General features: G+C 41.0%; 1 protein-coding gene across 5 annotated transcripts in view; it reads left to right on the top strand.

The window, feature by feature from the left end:
• Positions 1-23,570, top strand: part of LOC141796576 (alpha-1,3-mannosyl-glycoprotein 4-beta-N-acetylglucosaminyltransferase C-like) — a 78,579-nt gene that overhangs the window by 34,526 nt on the left and 20,483 nt on the right. Inside the window, exon 2 of one of the 5 annotated variants that reach the window (XM_074677783.1) lies at positions 21,856-21,989. The exons of the other annotated variants lie outside the window; for them this stretch is intronic. The gene's annotated coding sequence lies outside the window, so the exon portion shown is untranslated. The remainder of the gene's footprint in view (positions 1-21,855; positions 21,990-23,570) is intronic. 5 annotated transcript variants of the gene reach the window in all.

The following is a 23,570-nucleotide window of genomic DNA, read 5'->3' as shown; positions in this document are numbered from 1 at the left end:
GCAAAAACACATACGCTAAAGTGCCTCTCTCAAGTCCAGATGTGCACTGAAGTGCCTTCTTGAAAACAAAAACATAGACTAAAGTGCTCTTTGGAGGCTAAAACTTAAGCTAAAGTGCCCGTCTGAAGTCAAGACATCAGCAAAAGTATCCTTTGGGGACCAAACTGTGGGCTAAAGTGAATTTTAGGTGCTCAAAAATATGCTAAAGTGCCCTTTTTGAAGTCAAAACGTGTGCTAACGTGCCCTTTTAAAGTCAAGTCATACACAAACATGCCCTTTTAAAGTCAAGACATACACTAACATACTCTTTTGAAGTCATGATATGCACTAAAGTGCCCTTTAGAAATCAAGACTTAGGCTAAGATGCCCGTTTGAAGTCAAAAAGTACGCTAAGTTGCCCTTTAAAAGTCATGATGTACGCTAACGTGCCCTTTTGAAGTCAAGACTTGCGCTAAAGTCCCCCTTTTTGTCAAGATGTATGCTTAGGTGCCCTGTTTACGTCAAGACTTTGCTAAAGTGCCCTTTTGAAGTTGAAATGTATGCAAACATGCCCTTTTAAAGTCAGGACATACGCAAACGTGCCCTTTTGAAGGCAAGACTTTGCCAAGGTGCCCTTTTGAAGCTAAGACATATGCTAATGTGGCCTTCTGAATTTAAAACTTTGCTTTAGTGCCCTAAAAAAGTCAATACATTGCCCTTTTGAAGTCAAGGCATATGCTAGTGTGACTTGTTGAAGTCAAGACTTAGCTAACATGCCCTTCTGAAGTCAAGACCTACACCATTGTGCTCTTTTGAAGTCAAGAGGTCCACTGGGAAAGCAGGTTGGGAGCCAACTTGTTAGCTAAAGTAAGTAAACTTTATTTGTATAGCACTTTTCACAGACACAAGTCACAAAGTGCTTCACAGTGGAAAAACATAGTAAAACTAACCATAAAACAACATATCTAAAATCACAGTGCTCAATCAGTGCCACCACTGGGCATGTTAGGACGCGAATGCTCGCCTAAATAAATGTGTCTTCAAGAGCTTTTTGAAGGTGTCCACTGAGTCCAGGGAGCACAGGTCCTGGGGAAGTTCATTACTAAGTCGAGGAGCAACAGCTTTGAAGGATCGGTCACCCCGAGTTTTAAAGCAGGTTCGAGGAACCATCAACAAGTTTTGCCCAGACGACCTCAGGCTTCGGGCTGAGCTATAGGGCTTAATTAAATCCACAATGTACATGGGGCTGTCCATGTAGGGCTCGGAAAGTTAGCAATAAGGTTTTAAATTGAAAACGGTAGGCAACTGGAAGCCAGTGGAGAGACTTGAGTACTGGTGTGATGTGGGCTCTCCTGCTGGTGCTCGTCCAGAGCCTTGCAGCTGCGAAGGCGAAGACACGAAGGCATGAATGATCATCTCAAGCTCCTGTTTAGACACCATGGACCCGAGCTTAGCAACATTACGCAGCTGAAAAAAGCAGTTTTTAACCAACTGCCTTGAGTGGTGCTCTGTGACATGGCCTCATCAAAAATGACCCCTAGATTCCTCAGCTTAGTTTTGGCTGAAAGGCTCAAATCGCCTATGTGCTGTTCAACGCTGGGAATTGCACCGTCTGGGGCAACAATAAGTGTTTCCGTTTTGTCAGCATGCAGTTGGAGACTGTTGTCACTCAGCCACTGTTTAACTTTTGATGAACAGTTGAAGAAAGAGCTCTAAAGTGCCCTTTGGGAGCTTAAATGTGTGCCATAACACCAAGGACTGCTCATAGCTCAGAGCCCAACAGACCTCTAGAAGGCTGGCCAATCAGAGGGACGGGGGTTTGTGTCGTGAGGAGCTTAAAGAGACAGCAGCTAAAACCAAATGTGTCAGTCAGTGTTAATTCAGAGTTTTCTAAAACAGCTGGGAGAGAAATTTTTGAGCTGCGAGTCATGTAAAAAATACTACAGGGGGCAGCAAACAGGAAATCATAAAGCCACCATGACATGGAGTCTACGCAGAGGTATAAACCAACATTATCCACATTTAGAAACAAATGATGTTCCTCCAGTCTGAGAGACGGTTCAAACAGGATGTGGGCTGAGCTGGTGGTTGGAGCTAATGGGATCTTGGTCAGAAAGTGAAAAGAGTTTTTATTTTTCTGGAAGAGCAGGACCATCGATCAGAGGGAAGAAACCCAACGCTGAATGTGCAGATCTCAAATCCCTGTTTTATATCTAGCTGTGATCCAAAGAAAGACTATTTGTCCAAACCAAGGGTCTTCAACCTGCGGCTCTGGAGCCTCATGTGGCCCTTTGACTCCTCTGCAGTGGCTCCTTGTAGCTTTAAAAAATATCATTGAAATAAAGAATAGTTATTTTTCTTCCAGAGGGTATTGATGATTAAAGACACTGACACTAAATAAAATCCTGTGTTAACATTTAGTTGAACTAAATCTTCATCCCATCTGTCAATAAAGCCTGCCACCGCTCTACTTCACCTCCTACAACATCAACAGCCCACCAACTTTCCATGCACCTGTGGCTAACCTCAAGTTTTACAGCCCTGGGAAGATAACTACATCTACAAAAAGACTAATCAAAAAGACGAAGACTAATTTTTAAAATTTCCCCAAAGTGTGCAATTTTTAAAACTTCAAAAAGTTTGAGGGTTTTTTTTACAGATTAATTCAATTTTCTTTTTTTTAAGACTTTTTCAAACTTTTGAAATTTAAATATTATTGTAAAAATATTTTTAAAAAATTGAAAATCCTTTTTTTATTTTGGAATTGTTTAAAATAAATTTGTTTTCAAATTTTTGAAATACAATTAAAATAAAATAAAATCTAAAATTCTTTGCAATTTTTGCATTTTTAAAATTTATTTATTTATTTTATTTTGATTTTAATTCAAAATTTCCCAAAAATTTGCAATTTTTAAAATTTCAAAAAGTTTGAGATTTATTTTTCAGATTTTTCCATTTTCAATTCTTTTAAGACTTTATAAAACTTTTGAAATTTAAATATTATTGTAAAAATATTTAAATTATTTTGAAAATTCTTTTTTTTAACTTTTGCAATTGTTTAAAATAAAATAATTTTCAAATTTTTGAAATAAAATTAAAATAAAATAAAATCTTAAATTATTTGCAGTTTTTGAATTTTTAAAATTTATTTTATTTTTTTAATTATTGTTTTTATTATTATTTAAATAATTTACTAAGACATCACATTTACAATTGCAAAAACTCAAATCACTTCTCATGTTTATTATTATTCTCCAGATTTTAACCATACATAGAATTTATTTCCCCTTTTTTTGTCTTTATTGTGAAGATAAAGTAGATTTTGTGTCTCCTGAGTGACTTTAATCCAGGTGAGCTGAGGAATATTATCGTCTTTGAAAGTAAAGGTTGCAGACTCCTGATCTAAAGAAACGCTGAGCTGTGTCATTAATGCACATAATGGACGATAAGCACATTAGCCCGTTAACACTTCACTAATCACTAAGTGTGTCATTAATTTGGAGCCAGAAGGACAATCAGATGGAGTTTATTAATCCTGGGTTTCTATCAGCGACCCGGCGAAGCGTGAAGAGCAGCCGAGTCAGAATCCGACACATGCTGGCTGCTGCCTTCACGGCGCTGACTCAGATCAGGGATTATTCCTCTAATTAGCGGAGAGACGCTCCTCTCCTCTGACACAAACCGGAGCCCGGCAGTGATTGGATCTGATGAGCGTTTGACATTCAGAGCCAGCTTTTACCTTGTTTTGGAGAAATCCCACAGAGGATTTCATCACAGACTTCTGCCTGCCTGCCACTGAGCTCTGAAATTCAATTTTCCTCTTTTGCTTTCCCACCCTGCAGACGTGACGCGCCGCAGCAGCGTTAGCCCGACTCTGTGTGGTGAGGCGTCTTCAAAGTCGAGTTTTTCTCGCTGCATTTCAAGCTGTGCAGCTCAGGCCTGGTTTCTGGCTGACTGTGGAGCAGGGGGCATGCAGTGGATCACCTTAATACAGACGTATACGTTTCCTTTAAGCTAAGTCAGGATCCTTTTTACTGATCTCATCCTTTTATGTCTAAGATGTGTTTCCTGTGTGAAGAAAATTCATCCTGCATGCTTTACAAATGTGACTCATGAAAAAAAGTGAAATATACCCGACCAATCTGACACCTTCGTCCTCTCAGTGGTTAAATCACTGTATAGACATTGCTCCTCTTGTTGTTGAGAATCTTCTTTGCATCTTCAGGTTTAAAGGAAGCTTCAGTTTCAGGACTCACCTGGATTTATCTTTTTATTTCTTGCATTGTTGAAATTTCTGCACCTGCAGCTTTCCTCTCATCATGCAGACAGCAGCTTGTCGAGTCCCGCCTCAGGGAGTTTCTCCCTTTCTCTATGTGTCTGATATCTTTGGACAGTAACCATCAGCAGTTTGTTTTATGAAGATTTCGAAACAACTCTACCATTTATAGAAAAGTTTTCCTGTGATTACAACAGCTGTTTCCTGTCTAGAAAAGTTTATTGTTAAACATGTCATTGTAAATTACTGGGAGTGGAAATGATCAGTGTTGTCCTGTTATTTTACAGAACATGAACTGGGAGTTATTTTAACAGGATAATACTGTGCCATGTGGAGCACAGACAGCTGGTCCATGCCATGTGGTACGCTAACAGCCGATCTGTGTCAAATGGACCACAGGCAGCTGGCCTGTGCTATATGGTCCAAAGAGGGCTGGTCCTTACCATGTGGAGCACAGACAGCCTTCCTGTGCAATGTGGAGCACAGACAGTCAGTTCATGCCATATGGAGCACAGATAGCCTACCTGTGCCATGAGGAGTACGGACAGTCAGTCTGTGCCGTATGGTGCACAGACAGTCAGTCTATGCCATGTGGAGCACAGACTGTCAGTCCATGCCATGTGGAGCACAGAGAGCTGGTCCATTCCATGCGGTACACTAACAGCCGATCTGTATCAGATGAAGCACAGGCAGCTGGCCTGTGCTATATGGTCCACAGAGGGCTGGTCCAAACCATGTGGAGCACAGACAGCCGGTCTATGCCACATGGTGCACTTACAGCTGGTCCGTGCCACGTTGTGCACTAACAGCTAGTCTGTGCCAAGCGGAGCACAGACAGCTTGTCCTCGCCATTTGGAGTACAAACAGCTGGTCCATGCCACTTGGAGCAAAGACAGTCGGCATTTGCCATGTGGTGCACTAACAGCCGGTCTGTGCCAAGTGGAACACAGGCAGCCAGTTCATGCCATGTGGTGCATAGAGAGCTGATCTGGCCATGTTGTGGACATCCAGCTGGTCTGTGCCATGTGGAGCACAGACAGTGTGGGCCTCCTCCATTGTAACATCTCAATGTTCGGCAGAGTCTCATATCCACTTTATTTCCTCCTCACTCACGGTTACAAAACACAATCACAACAAAAATGACTCTGCTGTTAAATAACGGTAAAAAACTGGCAGCAGGGTTGACAGTTAGAGTATCTGGTCATTTCAAAATAAAGCTCCACGTTCTGGCTGCTGATCGTAAATCTCATCCTGTTCATCAAAACTACAACAGTGGCACATGGTCTGAAGTATTCAGGAGGTCAGCTCCAGATAAAAATCTGATGTTATGGATGAGGAAAGGTCAAACCTGGAGGTAGGAAAGTTCATAATTTTGTATGACACAGCACATCCTTCCTGTGGGAACGTGTGGTTTTCCTGTGATCTGAGTCCAGCTGCTTTGGGGTGAGCTGTGCTCTGCTCCAGAGATGGATCCAGAATGAATTGAGACAAGCTAAAAACTGTGGCACTTATATCTTTCAGGGCTGATTCCTGTCTTCTTCCTGCGGTTTATTTAATCTAATCTAAGCTCGTCCTCCTTTTGTTTGAATCTTTTATCCATCCGTTCAGCACTCAGGTCTTCTCACTTGTTCTCCTTTCTTTGTCACGAGTAACTCAAATTTACCCTCACTGTTTGGTTTTTGTCTGTGCTCTCCTTAAGCGAGCCAGAAGTGAACAAAAGGTTTTTTTCTTTTATTGATGAATGATTTTATCGTCGGCTGCAGAAAGCTCTCTCAGCAGGGAGCCGGTCGTAGTGAATGATCAAATTTTATTTTTTCTCCTGTGTTTTCCTGAAGGTCAGCCGCGTATATCTAAAGCTGGGCTCAGAAACTGCAGAGTGTATTTTCTCTTTTCATAGCTAACGTCAGCGAGCGTGTTTGGAAAAATATGTACAGTTTGAAAAAGTTGAAGAGCTCTCTCTGAAGACAAAAACTCAAGGACGGTGGAGTTTGGTGTTTGGAAACAGTTGTGTGAGCGGCGAGGACAAGCTGCAGCTCTAAGAGCCTGTGTACATTCAGTGTGAAACACAACAACGTGTCGACAAGCTGCTCGTCGTTTCAGAGACTCTCACAAAGACAGACGAGGAGCTGGTCTGTGAGCGCAGAGGACACAGTCTGTTCTTTATACCAAGGGTTCTTTTAGACCATGGACGCTTTTCAGCTGAGACGTTTTTCCAAGGACCCCCTCATTATCATAGCCATAATCAGCATGATATTAATACTTTTTGATAATCGACTATAAAGTGTTTTGCAGTGGTGTGCACAGGGAGGGAAGGGCAGGGGAGGATGGTCAACCCCTTCATGGTCAAATTTTGAAAAACACGTGCTTAAGTGCCCTCCTGGTTGGCAAAACACACATACCTAGCTTTTTAGATATTTAAAATATGAAAAACTACTCTCTTTGGATGACAAAGCACATGTTTTATGTGCCTGTTTTTTTTTTTTTTGACCAAGCCTAGGGGTCTGCAACCTTTACTTTCATAAGAGCCATTTAGCCTCAGCTTATCTTCACAGTAAGGATATAAAAAGTGTAAAATTCTAAACAAAGATAAAATCTAATAATGATTATCTACACAATACTTTTTTTTACTTAATGCAAATGTACAAATCATGTCTTAGTTTATTACAAAAAAATAAAAAAGTAATTTCAAAAATTTGTAAAAAAAAATTTAAAAAAATGTTGGAATTAAAACAAGATATTATCACATTTCAAAAATTGGCAGAAAAAAAAAAAAATTACAAAAATTACAGAATAAAAAAATGAAATTTAAAAAATGTGAAAATAAAAAAAATTGTAATAATTTCAAAAATGTTGCAATTGAAAAAAATGTATAATTACACTTCAAAAATTTGCAGAAATAAAAAGTATATATTCAAAAAACTGCAGAATAAAAAAAATGAAATTTAAAAATTTGAAAAGTTAAAAAAAATCAAAAAATTTGTAAAAATTTCAAAAATGTTGCAACTAAAAACAAGATATTATTACATTTCAAAAATTTGCAAAAATAAAAAATATATACTTTAGAAGATTGCAGACTAAAAAAAAAGAAATAAAAAAAATGCAAGGAAATTCAAAAAGACTTTTGAATGTAAATAACTTAAAAAAATATTTTAACTTTTTAAAAAAATCTATTTTTTGGAATTCCAAAAAAATGTGCAAAATTTTCCAAAATTGTGTCAATTTGAAAATGTTCATGATCTTAAAAAAAATTGAAATTTCAAACATTTGCAAAAATTATGAAAGAAGATTTGAATTGTGGAATATATATTGCTAATATCCTTTTACTTATCCTACTTGTTGATTGCTAATTTTTTTGCTACATATCTTACCTGTTTGTCAAGCTGGCACGTTAGCAGTTAAATGAGTCGACACACTCAGTGGCAGCTTGCAGACCCTGGCCCCAGCCTTCAAAAAGTCTGTGCACGCCACTGCACCAAAGAGGTTTTTATTTTGAGGGGTTTTTTTTTGCAGTTGTTGCGAGCTAAGAAGTGAAAGATGCGTCACAATCATGTGAGAACTGATCTCATGGAACAAAACTAAGATGGGTGAGAATTTTGGAATAAAATAGCTGGTTATATTGGTGCGAGACATCCTAGTTTGTTGATATGCTTTACCAATGGCAAACCCTACTTTTGATATAGCTTTGAATCAGGAGATCGTCTGACAGTCATTTTTTCCTGGCTGCGAGAATTTATCACCTTTGCTTTTGGGGCCTCGGCTGGATTCAGCAATGTGTGGTCTTTCTGCAGATGTGTAGCTCCTTCAGTCCCATCTGTGCGATGGATTTTCTCATATGAAATGCTGTTCATCTCCCCGCCCCTCACCGCCCAGCGTGTTTTTATGTTCTGTCACATCTTCCTGTGAAACACTTCAGGCTCTGTCGCTCTGTAGACGTGCGCTGAGCGTGTGCAGATCTCCCTCCTGTGTTCTTGAAACAGAAAGTTAAAAACAGTTTCCCGCTGTCACCTTCAACGTGTCATTAAGCGTATTAAGCTTAAATTGACGGATCCTGCAGGTCGAGTAATTGCTCGGTGATTTTCCCTCTGATTTCTGGAGCATCTCTCTGAGTTGTGTGTGAGATGAAGAAGCAGCTGTGTGTGTGTGTGTGTGTAAAGTGTCCCAGCAGGCAGCTGCATACAGCACGCGGCTCCTCCAGTCTTAATAAGCACAGCCCGGCTCCTCTGGAGGAGCTTGTCAGGCGTCCCCGCGGCTTCAAGACCCGGTTTCGTAGTTTCCTGACAGCAGCTTTTGATCATGGTGGATGGCTGCAGCGCGACACACACACACACATAAACACACACAAAGCGTTATTTCCCAGCAGCACACAGTCTCCTGCTCACCTTGTTCTTGGAGCGACTTGAAGGAGCAGGAAATGAAAATCCCATCAGGCTGAGCTCGAGATACGCCACGGTTCGATCTGTGGGAAAACTTCATGACGACTTCTTTTGGTTTGCACCGACTTTTCTGTCAGTGGAGATCACTGGTGAGGAAAACTTTCAGAAACACACGTGTGAGCGTCTGAAACTTCAGATCTCAAACTGTAACGCTCGATGAAACTCACATGAACAAACCAACTTTATTCTGAAGCCGCCACAGAAAGATTTTAAAATGTTCATGAATGTGTTAAGATACAGAACAGCCTGGTTCAGACTCATTTAGGAATGAGAAAATGATTTTATTGGTTGGTTTTCCTCAAAGCCCTTAAAGGGATATTCCACGTTTCTTTTTAAAGAAGTTACTTGAGAAACAACCGAGTCTGCTAACGTAGTTTAGCTGATTTTTTACTCATCACAGTTTAACTGATCGCTCTACTGAGACTCTTTTCAGCGCTTTACCCTGTCATCAGAAAGCCTTGTAGTTTTTGTGCTTTCTGTAACATGGACTAACTCAGATGTCTGCAAACTTTACTTTAAAAGAGCCATTTTTCCTCAGCTCACCTGCATTAAAGTCACTCAGGAGACACAAAATCTAAAAAAATAAATATATCAATGTCATTCATTTTATTAATCTTCAACGTTTATAAAATTCTGATACCTTGCACAACTGTACAAAAAAACCCCTACATTTAAAATTTTCGAAAGTTTTCAAAAAAAAATAAATGTAAAAAATTTGTAAAAAATAAAAATTTTGGAATTTAAAAAAAGTTACTTAATTTTCAGAAAATTGTATAAATTTCAACATTTCTAGATTTAAAAAAGAAATGAAGTAACTTACATTAATTTGCAGAAATTTGAAGATTTTTTTAAAAAATTGAAAAAAATAGTAAAATTGCAAAATCATCAAAAAATTGACCTTAAAATTCTATAACCTATTGAATAATTACCTACCAAAGACTTTTTTGTTCAATTTTTTTCAATTATATTATGATATCTTGGGGTTTTTTTTCTTTTTTTTGAAAAAAATAAAATTATATGGAATTTGAAAAATTTGCAAAAATTTCCAAAGGGGTTTGTTTTTTTAAATCTAAGGGATTTCATAGTTTTTCATTTTTAATACATTTGAAAATATATTTTCAAAAATAAATGAATGTTATTTGTTTTATTAATCTTCAGCCTTTATGAAATTCTGATACATTGCACAACTGTTCAATTTTTTCAAAAAAATTCTTAGGTTTTCAGAAAAATAAATTTAACAAGGGGAAAAAATAAAGAAAATTGAAATCTAAAAAATTTTGCTTGTTTTTCAGAAAAATGTAGAAATTTCTAAATTTCTAATTAAAAAAAGAAATATAATAACTTGCATAAATAAGCAGAAATTCCAAGATTAAAAAAAAATTGCAAAAATTTTAAAATTGCAAGATCGTCAAAAAAAAAATGTTTTTTTAATAAAATTCTTTAATCTATTGAATAATTTCCTACTATTTTTTTTTTATTTTTGCAATTATTATGTGATGATTTATCCATCCATCCATCCATCTTCTTCCGCTTATCCGGGGTCGGGTCGCGGGGGCAGCAGCCTAAGCAGGGAAGCCCAGACTTCCCTCTCCCTAGCCACTTCGTCCAGCTCTTCCGGGGGGATCCCAAGACGTTCCCAGGCCAGCCGAGAGATGTAGTCTCTCCAGCGTGTCCTGGGTCTGCCCCGGGGTCTCCTCCCGGTGGGACGTGCCCTGAACACCTCTCCAGGGAGGCGTCCGGGAGGCATCCTCATCAGATGCCCGAGCCACCTCATCTGGCTCCTCTCAACGCGGAGGAGTAGCGGCTCTACTCCGAGCTCCTCCCGGATAGCCGAGCTTCTCACCCTATCTCTAAGGGAGAGCCCGGCCACCCTACGGAGGAAGCTCATTTCGGCCGCTTGTACCCGCGATCTTGTTCTTTCGGTCACTACCCAAAGCTCATGACCATAGGTGAGGGTGGGAACGAAGATCGACCGGTAAACAGAGAGCTTTGCCTTCCGGCTCAGCTCCCTCTTCACCACGACAGACCTGTGCAGAGTCCGCATTACTGCGGACGCCGCACCGATCCGTCTGCCGATCTCTCGCTCCATCCTTCCCTCACTCGTGAACAAGACCCCGAGATACTTAAACTCCTCCACTTGGGGTAGGATCTCATCCCCGACCCGGAGAGGGCACTCCACCCTTTTCCGGCTGAGAACCATGGACTCGGATTTGGAGGTGCTGATTCTCATCCCAGCCGCTTCACACTGGGCTGCGAACCGCTCCAGAGAGAGTTGAAGGTCACGGCTTGATGAAGCCAACAGGACCACATCATCTGCAAAAAGCAGTGATTCAATCCTGAGGCCACCAAACCGGACCCCCTCGACACCCTGGCTGCGCCTAGAAATTCTGTCCATAAAAGTTATGAACAGAATCGGTGACAAAGGGCAGCCCTGGCGGAGTCCAACCCTCACTGGAAACGAGTCCGACTTACTGCCAGCAATGCGGACCAAGCTCTGGCACCGGTCGTACAGGGAACGGACGGCTCGTAACAAGCAGCCCGACACCCCATACTCCCGGAGAACCCCCCACAGGACTCCCCGAGGGACACGGTCGAATGCCTTCTCCAAGTCCACAAAACACATGTGGACAGGTTGGGCAAACTCCCATGCACCCTCAAGGACCCTGCTGAGGGTATAGAGCTGGTCCACAGTTCCACGGCCAGGACGAAAACCACATTGCTCCTCCTATGTGATGATTTAGTTTATTAAAAATAATAATAATAATAATTTTGAATTTTGAAATTTTGCGAGAATTTTCAAAAGTTTTTGTATTTTTAAAAATCTGCAAAAGATTAGAAAATAAAAAAATTGCAAACAATTAAAAAAAGTAATTAAAAAATTTGATTGTTATTTCTTTTTTTTTTTTAAATGTAACTCTGTGTTTACTGTGTCAATTTTTTTCTTCTTTGTTGGATTTATGAGCAGGGGAAAACTGTGTCCTGCTTCTATGGTGTCATGCTATTGTTTAACAGACGCAGCTATCGGCAATCGACTTACCCAATGCCTACCATTAGGGGGCACAGTTGGATGTGGAAACAAAAACAGGATCAGCCTTTATTGATCAAACTGGGCTGATCTAAACCGGACCGCTTAGTGGAAACAGGGCTTTATCTTTATATATCTTGACTACATCAAGAAGTTCCTGGATTGTACACCAACCTCAGACCTGTTGACTCTGGTCTGGCTCAGCTGACTCAAAGGAGTCAAAGAGCCACAGGTTGAAGACCCTTGGTTTGGAAAAATCGTCTTTTTTTAGATCACAAGAGACATTAAACAGGGATCTGAGATCTGTACATTCAGCGTTGGGTTTCTTCCCTCAGCAGTGACAGTACGGGTGTGTGAACCGCAGAGGAAGGTATCACAGCAGAACAAACATGTTGACAGACGTCGTCTTTGAAGGAGAAAGGTGTCACTTCCACACAACATACATCAAACATGGCGTTTCAGCCTGATCTAACCCCGTACGACCAGCGAAGCTCCAATAAACACGGCGTCTGAAGAAAAAGACGGAGAGCAGGAGTGTATCGACTCAGGAACAAAATGAGAATTGATCCGGCGAGCAGAGGGGAGGCGGTTTGCTCTTCCTGCCGTGAACTGTGGGAGCGCCGGTCAGAGTGAAGCTCAGGCAGAGCCAGCCTCTCGTTATCCTCCCCGGCAGGCATTCAGCCCTCGGCGTGGAAACCAGAGCGACTTCAGAAAACGTAAAAAAGCCTAATTGATGAAACCGAGGTTGGTGCAGAGGTCTCGTATTCTCCTCTCATCAAAAACTGCTTCAGGGTGAAGAAAAACAGCAGCGGGAGAGAAACTCCACAAACAAAATGTTTTTCTTGGTATCTGCGCTTTGAAGGCAGGAAAATAAACTCCTCAGCTGATCCTCCTCAGAACAAAAAGCAGAGAAACGTCCTGAGATGAGGAGGAAATGTGCGTCTGTCTCCTGCAGATACGTCTCATGACCTCAGAGTTAATCAGAGACGTTACCTGCGTTCAGGTAAACAAAAACCTCCTGTTCATTTCTGACCAGGTATTTGTTGCATAATCCAGCTCCAGTCTGAAATGAAGTCAGGTTATTAGAGTCTCTGAGGACAAACGTGGAAAAAACACATTAATCTGGATGAAATTAGATTGTCCAGTTTTTCCCTTCAGGCTTAAATCTTATTGTTTCATTTTTCCCCCAAATCTAATTCAGCCCGCTGCGGCCTAATCCAATCCAATCCACTACCAGTCTGTGTAATCTAATATAATCCAATCCACTTCACTTCCTTTGTTTCCTCCTCAAACATCCAGTCGTAATCCTTCCTCTGACATTTCAGCGCCGCAGATTGTTGCTCCTGGAGCCGGCTGTGAAATCAGGAGTGTGACGGCGTCTTGGTGTTTAACGCTCTGATCTGCTGTAAGAAGACGACGATGATGATGATGATGATGAGGATGATGATGGATTATGGAAGGATTTCTGCAGATGAAACGCTTTCATGATTGGCCAGCGCTCTGAAAGCCTGTAGGAGGCAGAACTATGGGCTAACCTTGGTGTTTGAGGGCCCTTCTCGTGCTGTTTTGCTCAGTTTATAAAAAGATTCAGAGATTTCTCTAAAACATGAACATGTGGAGGTTTGACAATCTGCTGAAAATGATTTCTGTGATTAATTTTGTAGTGATGGTGGACACTGGAGCCTAACTGTCAGACAGAAAAAGGACAGAAGAGCAGAAGAAAGAGAAACAGGAGAGAGATAGAGCACAAGCTAAAGGCTAACACACAGGCTAGAGGCTAACACAAGAGTTAGAAGCTAAACATGAGCTAAAGGATATAACATTTGCAAAGTGTGAAGACACAAGCTAAAAGTTAAAACAAAGGATAGAGGCTAAAACACAGGTTTAAGGTTAAAACACAGGTTAAAGGCTATAACGTAAAAAAATTGCTAAATCAGGCTAAAAGCTGAAACACAAACTTAAGGCTAAAAAAAAGGTTGAAGCCTAAAACATAAGCTAAATGTTATAACATGTGCTAAATGCAAAAACACAAGCTAAAAGCTAAAACATAGGCTAGAGGCTAAACCACAAGCTAAAGGTTGAAACACAAGCTAAAGGCTTAAATACGGGCTAAAAGCTAAAACACAAGCTTTAAGCTAAAACAGTGGCTAAAGCTAAAGGCTAAAATAAAGGCTAAAGGCTGAAACACGAGCTAAAAGCTAAAACACAAGCTTAAGGCTTAAACAAAGGCTAAAGGCTAAAATACAGGCTTAAGGCTAAAACACAGGTCAAGGTTAAAACACAAGCCAAAGGCTAAAATGCGAGCTAGAGGCTAAAACACAAGCTTAGGGCTAAAACACAAACTAAAGATTATAACACAAACTTAAGCCTATAACAAGCTAATATGGTAAACACAAGCTAGAGGCTTAATCACAGGTTAAAGGTTAAAATACAGGCTAAAGGCTAGAACCCAAACTAAAGGCTTAGATACAGGCTAAAGGCTAAAACACAAGCTTCAAGCTTAAACAATGGCTAAAACTAAAGGCTAAATCATGGGCTTAAGGCTAAAACACAAGCTAAAGGCTAAATTACAGGCTAAAGGCTAAAACAAGGGTTAAAGGCTTCAACGTTTGCAAAATGCTTAAACACAGCGTAAGGCTAAAACACAGACTAAAAGCTACAACACAAGCTTAAGGCTAAAACATAGGCTAAAGCTAAAGGCTAGAACATAGGCTAAAGGCTAAAACACAAGCTAAAGGCTAAAATACAGGCTAAAGGCTTAAACAGAAGCTAAATGCTAAAACACAACCAAAGGCTTAAATACAGGCTAAAGGCTAAAACACAAGTTAAATAAACTCATGAATTTCCCTTCGGGGATGAATAAAGTATATTTTATCTTTATCTTTTAAAGGCCAAAAACTCTTAAACATAACCGCCCAAATATTTTTTTTGTATTTGCTTAACTCTGCGTCGTGTCTCTGTGTGAACTTGGGTCTCATTGCTCTAAATCTCTGCTACAACCAACCTCCTCGCTAACTGAGTGGATCCAGTGAACTTCAGAGCGTTTAGCTTTTAGCTTCACAGAACACTGAGCTCAGAGATGTTAGCATCGATATCCATGGTTAAGATTATTTCACCCCCTTTCTGCAGGAGTTACATGAACATCCAACACTCTGCTTTAAATTCATGTTAAAGTGGGGGGCAGCAGAATACCTCCTCTTTAATGTGCTGGAGCTCAGAGAAGCTGCAGGTTTTCATCCTTTTGTGTTAGCATCTAAAGGTTGAAGGCTGTTCAGACTCGTCTCTTACAGAAACATGAGGGATCAGAGTTGTCTGGATTCATCTCTGCGTGTTAACACCACGGGCTGTGTTTGAGAGGTTAAAGTGAAGAGCTGAATCCTCTGAATGAACGACTGAAAGCTTTTAAAGCAGAGCTCTTCTCCTGCACAGAAACAGCTTGAAGGTGAGTTAAAGTTAAGGAGTTTGAGACGTTGAAGAAGAGCCCAAACTGTGAGGACACGACGAACCCAAACAGGTTTAGAGAGCGGGAACAGGACGGCCTGAGAGCTGCTGGTCTGAGTCAGAGCGGAGCGATGAGAGATTGCTGCATTAGTCATCAGATGATGTTTATTTACATCAAAGTGAGACATTAGAGACAAACAGGCGAGTGGGCTGCTCTCTGGTCCAGACGTGCTGAAACAGGACGCCTTCCAGGAAAGATGGAGCCGGCCTCTCGCCTGACGCTCTCCGTCTGATTGATGAGCCTTCTGGGAAACATGGTTTTGAACTCCCGCTGATCTCCAGAGGATTTATTAGCATCCTATTATGTTCGTCTTATAGTAGCAGCTCCTCCTGGCAGCCACCTGAGTAATGACGGTTTTGTTGCTCCGCGCTCTCGGCTACAGTCACAACACACACGCTTTGGGCCGCGCTCCAGCTCTGAGCCTCGATCTGATTATTGGGATCTCTGTCTCACGTCGCTGCCTGGATGTAATAAAAGACTCATAACTCAACGCGAGCTGACAGCCATGTCAGGAGGAGTTCAGAGGCTAGGAAAAGTCTCCTCGCTTTTACTGCGGCTAAATTTACAGCCAAGCTGCCGATAGCAGGAGTTATGACCACGCGTGGAGAGAGGACGGATGAGAGGATGTAACTCCAGGCTGCTTCGTTCAAATAAAGATGTTTCCTGTGTTTCTCCCAACATGAAAACAGCACAAAAACTTGGAGAACTTCAGGGTTCATTCAGGATGACCGGTTTCAATAGTCTGTCTCTTTAATCTCATCTATAAGGCTTTTTAAAAAGTCTATGAGGAGTTTTCCAGGAGTCTGCAACCTTTACTTTCATAGGAGCCATTTTTCCTCAGCTCTCCTGGATTAAAGTCATTCAGGAGCCACAAAATCTACTTTATCTTCACTATAAAGAAAAAAAAAGTGGATAAAATTCTTAGCATAGTAAAAGTCCAGTGAATTGTTATCTACACAATACGTTTTTTTTTTCTTTTTTTGCAACTGTTCATGTGATGTCTTAGTAAATTATTTCTATTTTCTTTGAAATCAAAATAATTTAAAATTTCAAAAATGTGAAAAAAAAAATTAAAATTGATTTTTTATGTCAAAAACTAGAAAAGTTTGGAGAAAAAAATCTTTTATAAAAAAATTGAAAAAAATAAAAAAAATTGAACATTTGTAAAAAGTGTAAATTTTTTTGAAATTTTAAACGTTTTAAAAAGTTTTCTTAAAAAATGATTTTAATGTACAAAAACTGGAAAAGCCTTGAAGAAAAATTGTATTCTAATTTTTTTTTAAAACATATAAAAAATATTTATAAAAGTTTTGAAAAAATCGATTTTAAAAATTTAAAAAAGTTTAAATGAAATGTATGTAAACAACTGGAAAAGCTTTGCAGAAAAAAATATTCTTAAAAAAATTGCCAAAATTAAAAAAAAATAAAAATATATTTAAAATATTGTTTTGATATTCCAAAAATTTTAAAACGTTTTTTAATAATTTATTTTTTTATGTAAAAGCTGCAAAAGCTTTTAAGAAAAATTGTATTCTTAAAAAATAGCAAGAATTAAAAAAAAAATTTTTTAAATATCAAAAAATATTGAAATTTTAAAAATCTGATTTTTTTTTTTTAAATGGAACTACAAATATCAGAAAAAAATTCAACAACTATTTAAAAGAAAATAAATTTTTATAAAAATAAATAAACTTTTTTAAAATTTGAAACAAAAATATCTTTTGATATTCAAAATTTTTAAAGCTTAAAAAATGTTTAAATGTCAAACATTTACCAAATCTTTGAAAGAACACCTGAGTTTGATCACATATATATATTTAATTGCTTAACTTACAAACTTTTTGTTGTCTGTCAATCTCTTGCCCCATATCAGTCATGTGTATTAATCCGGCACGTTGTCAGTTAAATGAATCCATCCTCACAGAATTAAAATCAGTATTTTCTTCCAGATGAGTCTTTTTGTAGATGTAGTTATCTTCCCAGGGCTGTAAAACTTGAGGTTAGCCACAGGTGCATGGAAAGTTGGTGGGCTGTTGATGTTGTAGGAGGTGAAGTAGAGCGGTGGCAGGCTTTATTGACAGATGAGATGAAGATTTAGTTCAACTAAATGTTAACGCAGGATTTTATTTAGTGTCAGAGTCTTTAATCATCAATGAAAATTCTTTATTTCAATAATGTTTTTTAAAGCTACAAGAAGCCAGAGGTTTCATGGTTTCAGAGTGGAGCTTGGTGCTTGGTCACGATGCAGACTTTAAAGTAGCTCCAGGAGGCTCAGACTCCTCCCTGGTGGTTCAGACCTGATTGCTTGGACTCCTGCTGAGTTCGTACTGTACGTGCTGATAGCTTTAGCTTTAATTTCCAGCCTCAGGAAAATGTTTCCTTCAGTCACAATCCTCTCTGACCTTCTCTGAGTGGTTTTTGTCCTCAAAGTCCTCGAAAACTGGACTCTTCCCTTTGCACCAGCAGATTCAGATCTTTGCAGATTTGGTGATCTCAAAGTGTTCAGTGACGGCTTTTCTCTGCTGTGTTTGATTATTGAGGGTAAGCGTGTCACATGGAGCGGACGTGCTGCTTGTTTTATTGTCACACTGAACACATGCTTCGTCAAATCCTCCTCATCCTCGGCCCTAATGAGGGGAAGAAGCGGGACGTGTTCAGCTGTGGTGTGAACCCCGCTCTGCAATTATCACCAGTCTGGATCCTCATGGCGTGGAAATAGAAAAAAAAATGGGAAATTTCTTCAGAGCCGACACCTCCCCCCACCACCTCCTCCTCTTCCTCCTCCTCCTCCTCCTCCTCCTCCTCCTCTCTGTGGAGCTGTGGGATGATTTTACAGCGAGCATCGTTTCAGAGATTGTCTGTGACTGGAGCCGCTCTGCCGCCGAGCGCCCGATGTTTCCATCACACCAGTCACCATGGAGACATCCTCTCCCCTACACTGCGTCTCCTCCAAACTGGTGCTCCTTTTTTACAGCTCCTGCCTGGATTTCCCCTGCTCCTCTTCCTGCAGACAGAGAAAGTGATGGGCTTTGAGAATACTTAATGACGTCTGTATTTCCCTCTCTGGCTCCTTCATCTCAGACGTGAGATCTCAGGCCTCCCCTGCGGCTGGTCGCACACTTTCACGTCCATCCATCGACGAAGCGGTGCGTCCGGGGCGACGAACGGCACGTGTCTCACCTCGGGGCGTTGTTGACTCCTCACAGGAGAGCTGTTTGTTATTGAAAGTGTGCTTCAGAGCAGCCTGACACTTCCCTCCCCCTCAGGTGCTCTCTGCTGATAGAGTTTTATTATTGGCAGTCCTGGGTGATATCATATCCCTCCGTCCTGTTGCCCCCACAGCCACTGAAACGCAATAACAGGAGAATTGATTGTACGAGGAGCGAGGAGCAGCACTCAGAAAATGTGTTTACTGTCGTCTCCTTCCTGACTCAACGCCAGGAGTCGGCAGACGCTCCTCAGCCCCATGAATGATGAATGAGGCCGCCGTCACCGGCCCCCAAACCCGTTTCCATCAGGTGCATCAGCAGAGTGTCAATCCTTCAGCAGGGAGCGCCCTGATGGTCAGAGACCGAGGGGCGGAGCTTCAAGAGTCCTCTGAGCACAGGTCGCTCTGCTTGTTGCTGAAACATCCGGTAACCCAGGAGTCTAATATTTATATATCAGTGGCGGCTGCTGGTCAGTCGAGGAGAGGAAGCTCTTTTTTTTCCGGCCTACATCATAAATTTGTTTACCTCTGTTCCTTTTCAAGAAAATGATCTGTGACCCTGTCGTACCAACCAGGTGTTTTTTCAGGTGTTTTTTCCAGTGTTCTCTCAGAGTCCAGCAGAGCCAGACTGCTTTAACAGCCTTGGCCCGTTGTGTTGCTGGTGTAAGACTTGAGGAGAAGCTCCTCTCTACAGAAGATGCTCCAGTGGAGGGTTATACTTCAAGATCTCTGACTGGCTCATTTCACTGTCAATCAAAAAGGGATTCAGCCTCAGACAGATCATCCAATCGTCATGTAGAAGCCCAGCGTCCAGGCCAGCCCACTGCCTCATAGACCCCCAGAGACGCTGAGCGTCCGATGGGCGGGACAAAGCCCAGCGTTTATCCAATGACCGTCCAGTTTCCACAGTGGAAAGACCCACTCTACGCTTCCCCGCTGAAGTCAGAAGACGCTCAGCGTCTGACTGTGTTAAAGCGCTGAGACGCTGCAGGGATGAATGAGAAGGAGGTGGAGCCAGTTTCCTGTGATAGGAGAGGAGATATATATATATATATATATATATATATATATATATATATATATATATATATATATATATATATATATATATATAAATATATATATTTATATGTGACAGTGTCAACATGAAAAAAAAGAAGGTTTGGTTAAATAAGGAAAATTTTGTTGTGAATGAATGAAATGAATGAAAGAAATGAATGCAGTAAAAAGAAAATAAATCCCAGTAAAAAAAAAATGTATGAGAGGTCGGGGTACCTGTTGCTGTCTTGATTTGGATTTTTGGTCGAAAAAGAAAAGAAAAGAATGGACGAAATTATAAAGGGAGGACGTGGCGTCAGGGAATGGGCGGAGAGGCGTAGGTGAAGAGGAAAGACAAAGAAACTGGCGTGCCGGTGGAAAGGGCCGGGAAAACCGAAGAAAAGTAAAGACTGTCAGAGGAAAAGTGTTACCACTCTTAAAAGAAATCTTCCAGAGTTGCTTACTTGCGCGATGCCTCTACAGCCCAAAGGATTGATACGGAATATCGCTTCCCAGGACCAGGAGGAGCACGACCCGGCTGGGAGAGGTTAAGTGCTTCCAGGGGGGTGAGCCTTACAACATTTATTTTTTGTGTTTTTTCCTGGTATACCAGTGACTTTTGGTTATTGATCGATCACGTTTTTTTGGGGTGTTTTTGGGGTTTTTTTCCCTGTGTGGATTATTTTATTTTCGTGACGGATTTAAGGCGGAAAACGGACACGCAAACCGGTTAAAAGACATTTTAAGAGGGTAAAAAAAAGACAATTGGACTTATTTTCGTTGAAAAGGATTTTTGGTTTTATTTACAGATAGGACTGACTGGATTTGGTTTTTTTCTTGAGGAGCTATTTGAGTTTGATGTCTATTACGCGTGGGTGCGCAGGCGAGATTTTATTTTGGTTTGATTAAAGAGTTATTTCTGATGTCTTAAACGTTGCTCCAAGTTTATTTCATTGTTTGACCTCTTTTGTTTGTTTCTTGGGGATTTGTCATTTCCTGAAAGTTTGTCCCCCTGGTGTATTTAACGCCGACCCGATAAGGGTTGAGTCGTTACATATATATACACACATATATGTACAGGTAGTCCTCGAGTTACCAATGATTTCCATTCCTATGACCCGAAATTATGCACAAGTCAGATGTTTACCCTAAATATCCCCTAAATTTCTAAAATAAACTTTCCAAATACATGTTTTATAATTCATATTCATAGGAAAACATTACAGACGATTAAAATAGACATTTCAGTTAAAACAGACAATCTGCCTTATGACGCAGCTTGAGACAAGTGGATGATGCTGATGACTGTGTAATACTGCGTAGCTGTGTATACACATGCACTCCACGTCAAAAACTAGTACCTGTTGTAGGAGCTTAAAGTGATACTCCGGGATGGAACAAGTTGGGTCCTATCACAAGGTTTAGAGCAGAAATTTATTTGTGTTTTTGGTCAAGTAAAATATGGCCCCGTCTGAGTGCAGAGGAAACCTGCAGAGGAGCAGGGAGGGGGTGTTTGGTGCGAGCGCTCTGGGCTTCTGCTGCACAAAAACACTGCTGTAGGGGTAATTTCTGCCCTAAACCTTGTGATAGGACCCAACTTGATCCAACCCAGAGTATCACTTTAAGAGCAGAGTGGCGTACCTTGGAAACCTTCTCTATTTTCTTGCGTACATATGGTTGAACGTTAATGGAGCCCACTGAGCAAAGAGACGTTCAAAGGACCTCTCTTTGGACGTCTAACTTCGAACATTAGTTTTGAATCAAAGTCATATTTTATTTGTTTCCATTTCCTGTTCCCATTCTAAAATACTGATGCATTTTCCTGTAGCTTCACTTCGCTCAGCAGCAGCTTTGAAGTGGGAATGTAAAACGCCTTTGTCTGTATTTACAGTTACCATCTGCTGCTGAGAAAATCAAATTATGCTACAGGAAATGAACAGGCACAGTTCAGTTTATTGGGACTTGGGTTTGGACACTGATTTGAGGCCTGACATGGACAAAGATTGATTTTTTTAAGGGGGGTAGCTTTTTATACGAAGATACTGTGGATGTTATAAAAAGTAAACCAAAGTTAGATGTTGATAAATGACGTTGAAGGGGACGTCCTTTGAACGTCTCTTTGCTCGGTGGGACCTGGAGCACCTCCTTTTCATCACGCTGTGCTTTGAGAGGATGTTGTTGTTCCTCTACCAGGTTTCCTCTCAGGTAAAGTCAGGAAATAAAACCATGATTGGGATCAAAGCTCTGCCTTTACTGGCACCCTGCTGAGGAAAACCCATTACTGCGACTTGTTGGTCTCACTGATGGCTGCTGGGAAAACCTGGTCCTGTAACACCTGTGTCCAGACGTGTGAAGCGATAGCTCTCAGTTTAAAGTCATCTCTGTATCTTAAAGCTGCTTCCTCTGTGGATCCTGGGCTAAGCTGGGACTCCTATCAGCTCACCGAGCCTCTCTCAGATCGACGGGTTTCCAATCCACGGCACAGAGCGAAATGATAAAACAGATTCACTGACGTCTGAGAAATGAAGGTATTTAAAGCTCTCATATCTCCCCTGGCTGTTTCCTTTCCTTCCTCATCTCCTCTTTCCTATCCTCCTCTCCTCCTCTTCCTCAGCTATCATTAGTTTCTGACTCTGAATAAATGGAGTTAAACAAAAGATTCAGGAAATCCTCACGTTCCTACTCTGCAGAGTCTCTCACACATTAAAAAACACTCTCTCTGTGTGTGTGTGAGCTCGCCACGGGAAACCAGCTCCAGTAAAACTTAATGAAGCTTTGTCAGACGAATGTGACTGAACACATGGAGCTGCAGAGCTTCCTCTGCGAGCAGCCGGCCAGCTGCAACGTGCCATCCGAGTCCTCTGAGGCAGAGAGCGTTTCTGAAAAAACCCTGACACCACCCACGCCCTGTCCTCTGCCTCTCACCTCGTCCAAATCTGTCGCTTCACAGCGTTCAGCTCTGACGTCACATGACCACACCAGAATGAGAGACTGAGTCAGTCATCAGGGCACGACATGGATCAGATGGAGTGACACATGACTGAACACCATGTTTGAGTCCTGTGCAGTGATGGACGATATATGTCGCGTATGATATCATCCAAAATGTTGCTTTAACAATGTGCCATTTTACATCATCGAGTATTTCTGTTTTGAAAAACAGAAACAGACTCAAGTAGATGGCAAAGGAGAGGTGCTTGAAAGTCCTGGTTTGCTGAATGTTTGCCTCAAGCCAATCAGCAGACAGGGTTCAGTCATGTGACTCAGACCAAACAGGCGCACATAGAGAAAACATGCAGGAGTCTCCCGTCTCAGCGGATAATTTAACAGTAAGACGTGGGTCCACGTCCCTCGTTTGTAAAAGGTTTGGAGCGAGTGTTGCATCTTCACAGAGAAAGCGTTGGGAGATGTTTCTTGTGGTGGTTTTCCAGCTCTCTGTCCGCTATACAGGACGAGCTTGTCTGTGTGTGTAAATGCGAGCACATGTTTGTGTCTGTGAGCGTTTCAGAACTTCACTGTCCGTGAACATAGACTGTCTAAAACATGGACGTAGTCTCGCCGACGTCACCCGTCTGTTTCTGAAACGGAAAATGAAGCAGATCGGCTATAGCGGCCATATTGGAAATGTCAAGGGCTTCGCATACAGCCATAGGGCGCCTGTCGGTCACATGACCCTGAGCTGTGCCTCTGATTGGACGAGCTTGTGATCTCAATATCCCCCCCCACAGTGTGTGCTGATAGTAAAATTAGCGACTCAGACAGGAGATGTTTTTTGAACCAGGCTGTAAATAGGTTTGAAAACAGCTTTTTTAATTGGTGTGTATGTGACTTCCTGTACTTCCAGAGCCAGCCTCAAGGCTACACTGGAGAAACAGCAGATTTTAGCACTTCAGCTTTGTCTCATATTCTTAGACCGGCGGTTGCCTCTTGTCCCCGAAACCACGTGAGGAGAAATGTGAACACGTCAGTGTACAAATGACATCCCATCGTGTAAATTAGATGGTTAACATAAGGCTGATTAGTCTGTTAGATTAAAAAACAAAGTATAGACCTGATTTATGAAGGAGGTAACTTTAATTTACTTCTGCTGTGATCTGGCGCTGTATGGA

Source organism: Halichoeres trimaculatus, unplaced genomic scaffold (assembly GCF_033239565.1).
Source record: "Halichoeres trimaculatus isolate MK-OKI-2021-1 unplaced genomic scaffold, fHalTri1.1 fHalTri1_scaffold_10, whole genome shotgun sequence".
In the NCBI taxonomy this organism is placed as follows: Eukaryota; Metazoa; Chordata; class Actinopteri; order Labriformes; family Labridae; genus Halichoeres; species Halichoeres trimaculatus.
Note: the sequence above shows the minus strand (reverse complement) of the source record. Positions and strands in the feature narration are given on the sequence as shown.